Source organism: Lissotriton vulgaris, chromosome 3_1, assembly GCF_964263255.1.
Source record: "Lissotriton vulgaris chromosome 3_1, aLisVul1.2, whole genome shotgun sequence".
Taxonomy (NCBI): Eukaryota; Metazoa; Chordata; class Amphibia; order Caudata; family Salamandridae; genus Lissotriton; species Lissotriton vulgaris.
This window is the reverse complement of record NC_141689.1, coordinates 903,642,825-903,651,764: the sequence shown is the minus strand read 5'-3', so window position 1 is coordinate 903,651,764 and position 8,940 is coordinate 903,642,825.

Here is an 8,940-nt window from a genome sequence, read left to right as displayed (position 1 = left end):
CCCCTTAAGGGAGTAGTGCATCCAGGATCATCCCATGAAGGGACAGGTGCATCCAGGATCATCCCATGAAGGGACAGGCGCATCCAGGATCATCCCCTGAAGGGAGTAGTGCATCCAGGATCATCCCCTGTAGTGCATCCAGGATCATCTCCTGAAGAGAGTAGTGCATCCAGGATCATCCCCTGTAGTGTATCCAGGATCATCCCCTGTAGTGCATCCAGGATCATGCCCTGAAGGGAGTAGTGCATCCAGGATCATTCCCCTGTAGTGCATCCAGGATCATCCCCTGAAGGGAGTAGTGCATCCAGGATCATCCCCTGAAGGGACAGGTGCATCCAGGATCATCCCCTGAAGGGACAGGTGCATCCAGGATCATCCCATGAAGGGACAGGTGCATCCAGGATCATCCCATGAAGGGACAGGTGCATCCAGGATCAGCCCCTGAAGGGAGTAGTGCATCCAGGATCATCCCATGAAGGGACCGGTGCATCCAGGATCATCCCCTGAAGGGAGTAGTGCATCCAGGATCATCCCTTGAAGGGACAGGTGCATTCAGGATCATCCCTTGAAGGGACCGGTGCATCCAGGATCATCCCATGAAGGGACCGGTGCATCCAGGATCATCCCATGAAGGGACCGGTGCATCCAGGATCATCCCATGAAGGGACCGGTGCATCCAGGATCATCCCCTGAAGGAATAGTGCACCCAGGATCATCCACTGAAGGGAGTAGTGCATCCAGGATCATCCCCTGAAGGGAGTAGTGCATCCAGGATCATCCCCTGAAGGGAGTAGTGCATCCAGGATCATACCATGAAGGGGCCGATGCATCCAGGATCATCCCCTGAAGGGAGTAGTGCATCCAGGATCATCCCCTGAAGGGAGTAGTGCATCAAGGATCATCCCCTGAAGGGACAGGTGCATCCAGGATCATCCCCTGAAGGGACAGGTGCATCCAGGATCATCCCCTGAAGGGACAGGTGCATCCAGGATCATCCCCTGAAGGGACAGGTGCATCCAGGATCATCCCATGAAGGGACCGGTGCATCTAGGATCATCCCATGAAGGGACCGGTGCATCCAGGATCATACCATGAAGGGACCGGTGCATCCAGGATCATCCCCTGAAGGGAGTAGTGCATCCAGGATCATCCACTGAAGGGACCGGAGCATCCAGGATCATCCCCTAAAGGGAGTAGTGCATCCAGGATCATCCCCTAAAGGGAGTAGTGCATCCAGGATCATCCCATGAAGGGACAGGTGCATCCAGGATCATCCAATGAAGGGACTGATGCATCCAGGGTCATCCCATGAAGGGACAGGTGCATCCAGAAGCATCCCCTGAAGGGAGTAGTGTATTCAGGATCATTCCATGAAGGGACAGGTGCATCCAAGATCATCCCATGAAGGGAGTAGTGCATCCAGGATCATCCCATGAAGGGACAGGTGCACCCAAGATCATCCCATGAAGGGACAGGTGCATCCAGGATCATCCCATGAAGGGATTAGTGCATCCATGATGATCCCATGAAGGGACAGGTGCATCCAAGATCATCCCATGAAGGGACTGGTGCATCCAAGATCATCCCCTGAAGGGACTGGTGCATCCAGGATCATCCCCTGAAGGGACTGATGCATCCAGGATCATCCCATGAAGGGACTGATGCATCCAGAATCATCCCCTGAAGGGACAGGTGATTCCAGAATCATCCCCTGAAGGGAGTAGTGCATTCAGGATCATCCCATGAAGGGACAGGTGCATCCAGGATCATCCCATGAAGTGAGTAGTGCATCCAGGATCATCCCCTTAAGGGAGTAGTGCATCCAGGATCATCCCCTTAAGGGAGTAGTGCATCCAGAATCATCCCATGAAGGGACAGGTGGATCCAAGATCATCCCATGAAGGGACAGGTGGATCCAAGATCATCCCATGAAGGGACAGGTGGATCCAAGATCATCCCATGAAGGGACAGGTGGATCCAAGATCATCCCATGAAGGGACAGGTGGATCCAAGATCATCCCATGAAGGGACAGGTGGATCCAAGATCATCCCATGAAGGGACAGGTGGATCCAAGATCATCCCATGAAGGGACAGGTGGATCCAAGATCATCCCATGAAGGGACAGGTGGATCCAAGATCATCCCATGAAGGGACAGGCGCATCCTGGATCATCCCCTGAAGGGAGTAGTGCATCCAGGATCATCCACTGTAATGCATCCAGGATCATCCCCTGAAGGGAGTAGTGCATCCAGGAACATCCCCTGAAGGGACAGGTGCATCCAGGATCATGTTTAAACAATAAGGAGGGTGTTTAGGGGAATTTTTATTGACCTATCATTGCTACAATCCCTGGATACTATAAAAACACATAACAGCAGTGGGTCAGAAATGAATAAAGCTATCTATAGGAACTGTGCATTCACATCAGGATACAATCACGAAATCCAAGTAACTCATGGTGAAAAAATTGTGTTCCCATCAGATACCCATCCTGTACCGCCCTACATCATTTGGGATCCTTCACCCGAAGGAAGTGGATGCGTATCCACTATGGATTAGGTAGATTGTAGCCTAACATCTATGAAGGATACAGAGATGTGATGAAAGGAAAGTAGTATCAGGGGGTAAACTGACTAGCAGTGCAAAGAAATTAGTGGAAGTGCTGTGTGCAAAAATATGTGGATAAATTAAGATTGGGTTGCGGAAATGGAATTACAGACAGGTGCATCCTGGATCATCCCCTGAAGGGAGTAGTGCATCCATGATCATCCCCTGAAGGGAGTGGTGCATCCATGATCATCCCCTGAAGGGAGTGGTGCATCCATGATCATCCCCTGAAGGGAGTGGTGCATCCATGATCATCCCATGAAGGGGGTGATGCATCCATGATCATCCCATGAAGGGACAGGCGCATCCAGGATCATCCCCTGAAGGGAGTAGTGCATCCAGGATCATCCCCTGAAGGGAGTAGTGCATCCAGGATCATCCCCTGAAGGGAGTAGTGCATCCATGATCATCCCATGAAGTGGCTGATGCATCCAGGATCATCCCCTGAAGGGAGTAGTGCATCCAGGATCATCCCCTGAAGGGACAGGTACATTCAAGATCATCCCATGAAGGGACCGGTGCATCCAAGATCATCCCATGAAGGGACCGCTGCATCCAGGATAATCCCCTGAAGGGAGTAGTGCATCCAGGATCATCCCATGAAGGGACGGGTGCATCCAGGATCATCCCCTGAAGGGAGTAGTGCATCTATGATCATCCCATGAAGGGACCAGTGCATCCAGGATTATCCCCTGAAGGGAGTAGTGCATCCAGGATCATCTCATGATGGGACCGGTGCATCCAGGATCATCCCATTAAGGGACAGGTGCATCCAGGATCATCCCATTAAGGGACAGGTGCATCCAAGATCATCCCATGAAGGGACCGGTGCATCCAAGATCATCCCTTGAAGGGACCGGTGCATCCAAGATCATCCCATGAAGGGACCGGTGCATCCAGGATCATCCCATGAAGGGAGTGGTGCATCCAGGATCATCCCATGAAGGGAGCAGTGCATTCAGGATCATCCCATGAAGGGACAGGTGCATCCAGGATCATCCCCTGAAGGGAGTAGTGCATCCAGGATCATCCCATGAAGGGACAGGTGCATCCAAGATCATCCCATGAAGGGAGTAGTGGATCCAGGATCATCCCCTTAAGGGAGTAGTGGATCCAGGATCATCCCATGAAGGGAGTAGTGCATCCAGGATCATCCCATGAAGGGACAGGTGCATCCAGAATCATCCCCTGAAGGGACAGGTGCATCCAGAATCATCCCCTGAAGGGAGTAGTGCATCCAAGATCATCCCATGAAGGGACAGGTGGATCCAAGATCATCCCATGAAGGGACAGGTGGATCCAAGATCATCCCATGAAGGGACAGGTGGATCCAAGATCATCCCATGAAGGGACAGGTGGATCCAAGATCATCCCATGAAGGGACAGGTGGATCCAAGATCATCCCATGAAGGGACAGGTGGATCCAAGATCATCCCATGAAGGGACAGGTGGATCCAAGATCATCCCATGAAGGGACAGGTGGATCCAAGATCATCCCATGAAGGGACAGGTGGATCCAAGATCATCCCATGAAGGGACAGGTGAATCCAGGATCATCCCATGAAGGGACAGGTGAATCCAGGATCATCCTATGAAGGGACAGGCGCATCCTGGATCATCCCCTGAAGGGAGTAGTGCATCCAGGATCATCCACTGTAGTGCATCCAGGATCATCCCCTGAAGGGAGTAGTGCATCCATGATCATCCCATGAAGGGGCCGATGCATCCAGGATCATCCCCTGAAGGGAGTAGTGCATCCAGGAACATCCCCTGAAGGGACAGGTGCATCCAGGATGGATCATGTTTAAACAATAAGGAGGGTGTTTAGGGGAATTTTTATTACCTACCATTGCTACAATCCCTGGATACTATAAAAAACACATAGCAGTGGGTCAGAAATGAATAAAGCTATCTATAGGAACTGTGCATTCACATCAGGATACAATCACGAAATCCAAGTAATTCGTGGTGAAAAAATTGTGTTCCCATCAGATACCCATCCTGTACTGCCCTACAGCATTTGGGATCCTTCACCCGAAGGAAGTGGATGCGTATCCACTATGGATTAGGTAGATTGTAGCCTAACATCTATGAAGGATACTGAGTTGTGATGAAAGGAAAGTAGTATCAGGGGATAAACTGACTAGCAGTGCAAAGAAATTGGTGGAAGTGCGGTGTGCAAAAATATGGATAAATTAAGATTGGGTTGCGGAAATGGAATTACAGACAGGTGCATCCTGGATCATCCCCTGAAGGGAGTAGTGCATCCAGGATGATCCCCTGAAGGGAGAGGTGCATCCAGAATCATCCCATGAAGGGACTGATGCATCCAGAATCATCCCCTTAAGGGAGTAGTGCATCCAGGATCATCCCCTTAAGGGAGTAGTGCATACAGGATCATCCCCTTAAGGGAGTAGTGCATACAGGATCATCCCCTTAAGGGACAGGTGCATCCAAGATCATCCCATGAAGGGACAGGTGCATCCAAGATCATCCCATGAAGGGACAGGTGCATCCAGGATCATCCCATGAAGGGACAGGTGCATTCAGGATCATCCCCTGAAGGGATTAGGGCATCCATGATCATCCCATGAAGGGACCGGGGCATCCAAGATCATGCCATGAAGGAAGTAGTGCATCCAGGACCATCCAATGAAGGGACCGGTGCATCCAGGATCATCCCCTGAAGGGATTAGTGCATCCATGATCATCCCATGAAGGGACAGGTGCATCCAGGATCATCCCCGGAAGGGAGTAGTGCATCCAGGATCATCCCATGAAGGGACCGGTGCATCCAGGATCATCCCCTGAAGGGAGTAGTGCATCCAGGATAATCCCTGAAGGGAGTAGTGCATCCAGGATCATCCCATGAAGGGACCAGTACATCCAGGATCATCCCATGAAGGGAGTAGTGCATCCAGGATCATCCCATGAAGGGGCCAGTGCATCCAAGATCATCCCCTGAATGGAGTAGTGCATCCAGGATCATCCCATGAAGGGACCAGTGCATCCAGGATCATCTCATGAAGGGAGTAGTGCATCCAGGATCATCCCATGAAGTGGCCGATGCATCCAGGATCATCCCCTGAAGGAAGTAGTGCATCCAGGATAATCCCTGAAGGGAGTATTGCATCCAGGATCATCCCATGAAGGGACCAGTGCATCCAGGATCATCCCTTGAAGGGAGTAGTGCATTCAGGATCATCCCCTGAAGGGACAGGTGCATCCAGGATCATCCCATGAAGGGACAGGTGCATCCAAGATCATCCCATGAAGGGAGTAGTGCATCCAGGATCATCCCCTGAAGGGAGTAGTGCATCCAGGATCATCCCCTGAAGGGAGTAGTGCATACAGGATCATCCCCTTAAGGGAGTAGTGCATACAGAATCATCCCCTGAAGGGACAGGTGCATCCAAGATCATCCCATGAAGGGACAGGTGCATCCAGGGTCATCCCATGAAGGGACAGGTGCATTCAGGATCATCCCCTGAAGGGATTAGGGCATCCATGATCATCCCATGAAGGGACTGTTGCATCCAGAATCATCCCCTGAAGGGAGTAGTGCATTCAGGATCATCCCATGAAGGGACAGGTGCATCCAAGATCATCCCATGAAGGGACCGGTGCATCCAAGATCATCCCATGAACGGACCGGTGCATCCAAGATCATCCCATGAAGGGACCGGTGCATCCAAGATCATCCCATGAAGGGACCGGTGCATCCAAGATCATCCCATGAAGGGACCAGTGCATCCAGGATCATCCCCTGAAGGGACTAGTGCATCCAGGACCATCCCATGAAGGGACAGGTGCATCCAGAATCATCCCATGAAGGGAGTAGTGCATCCATGATCATCCCATGAAGGGACAGGTGCATCCAAGATCATCCCATGAAGGGACAGGTGCATCCAGGATCATCCCATGAAGGGACAGGTGCATCCAGGATCATCCCATGAAGGGACAGGTGCATCCAGGACCATCCCATGAAGGGACAGGTGCATCCAGGATCATCCCATTAAGCGACAGGTGCATCCAGGATCATCCCATGAAGGGACAGGTGCATCCAGGATCATCCCCTGAAGGGAGTAGTGCATCCATGATCATCCCATGAAGGGGCCGATGCATCCAGGATCATCCCTTGAAGGGACAGGTGCATCCAGGATCATCCCATGAAGAGACCGGCCATCCAGGATCATCCCATGAAGAGACCGGTGCATCCAGGATCATCCCATGAAGGGAGTAGTGCATCCAGGATCATACCCTGAAGGGAGTAGTGCATCTAGGATCATCCACTGAAGGGACCGGAGCATCCAGGATCATCCCCTGAAGGGACAGGTGCATCCAAGATCATCCCATGAAGGGACAGGCGCATCCAGGATCATCCCCTGAAGGGAGTAGTGCATCCAGGATCATCCCCTGTAGGGAGTAGTGCATCCAGGATCATCCCCTGAAGGGAGTAGTGCATCCAGGATCATCCCCTGAAGGGACAGGTGCATCCAAGATCATCCCATGAAGGGACCGGTGCACCAGGATCATCCCATGAAGGGACAGGTGCATCCAGGATCATCCCATGAAGGGACAGGTGCATCCAGGATCATCCCATGAAGGGACAGGTGCATCCGGAATCATCCCCTGAAGGGAGTAGTGTATTCAGGATCATCCCCTGAAGGGACAAGTGCATCCAGGATCATCCCATGAAGGGAGTAGTGCATCCAGGATCATCCCCTGAAGGGAGTAGTGCATCCAGGATCATTCCCATGTAGTGCATCCAGGACCATACCCTGAAGGGAGTAGTGCATCCAGGATCATCCCCTGAAGGGACAGGTGCATCCAGGATCATCCCATGAAGGGACAGGTGCATCCAGGATCATCCCATGAAGGGACAGGTGCATCCAGGATCATCCCATGAAGGGACAGGTGCATCCAAGATCATCCCCTGAAGGGAGTAGTGCATCCAGGATCATCCCATGAAGGGACCGGTGCATCCAGGATCATCCCCTGAAGGGAGTAGTGCATCCAGGATCATCCCTTGAAGGGACAGGTGCATTCAGGATCATCCCTTGAAGGGACAGATGCATCTAGGATCATCCCATGAAGGGACCGGTGCATCCAGGATCATCCCATGAAGGGACCGGTGCATCCAGGATCATCCCTTGAAGGGACAGGTGTATCTAGGATCATCCCATGAAGAGACCGGTGCATCCAGGATCATCCCATGAAGGGAGTAGTGCATCCAGGATAATACCCTGAAGGGAGTAGTGCTTCTAGGATCATCCACTGAAGGGACGGGAGCATCCAGGATCATCCCCTGAAGGGACAGGTGCATCCAAGATCATCCCATGAAGGGACAAGCACATCCAGGATCATCCCCTGAAGGGAGTAGTGCATCCAGGATCATCCCCTGTAGGGAGTAGTGCATCCAGGATCATCCCCTGAAGGGAGTAGTGCATCCAGGATCATCCCATGAAGGGACAGGTGCATCCAAGATCATCCCATGAAGGGACCGGTGCACCAGGATCATCCCATGAAGGGACAGGTGCATCCAGGATCATCCCATGAAGGGACAGGTGCATCCAGAATCATCCCATGAAGGGACAGGTGCATCCAGAATCATCCCCTGAAGGGAGTAGTGTATTCAGGATCATCCCATGAAGGGACAAGTGCATCCAGGATCATCCCATGAAGGGAGTAGTGCATCCAGGATCATCCACTTAAGGGAGTACTGTATCCAGGATCATCCCAATGAAGGGACCAGTGCATCCAGGATCATCCCCTGAAGGGAGTAGTGCATCCAGGATCATCCCCTGAAGGGAGTAGTGCATCCAGGATCCTCCCATGAAAGGGCCGATGCATCCAGGATCATCCCCTGAAGGGAGTAGTGCATCCAGGATCATCCACTGAAGGGACCGGAGCATCCAGGATCATCCCCTGAAGGGACAGGTGCATCCAGGATAATCCCATGAAGGGACAGGCACATCCAGGATCATCCCCTGAAGGGAGTAGTGCATCCAGGATGATCCCCTGAAGGGAGAGGTGCATCCAGAATCATCCCATGAAGGAACAGGTGCATCCAGGATCATCCCAATGAAGGGACCGGTGCATCCAGGATCATCCCATGAAGGGACCGGTGCATCCAGGATCATCCCATGAAGGGACCGGTGTATTCAGGGTCATCCCATGAAGGGACCGATGCTTCCAGGGTCATCCCATGAAGGGACCGATGCATCCAGGGTCATCCATGAAGGGACAGGTGCATCCAGAATCATCCCCTGAAGGGAGTAGTGTATTCAGGATCATCCCATGAAGGGACAAGTGCATCCAAGATCATCCCA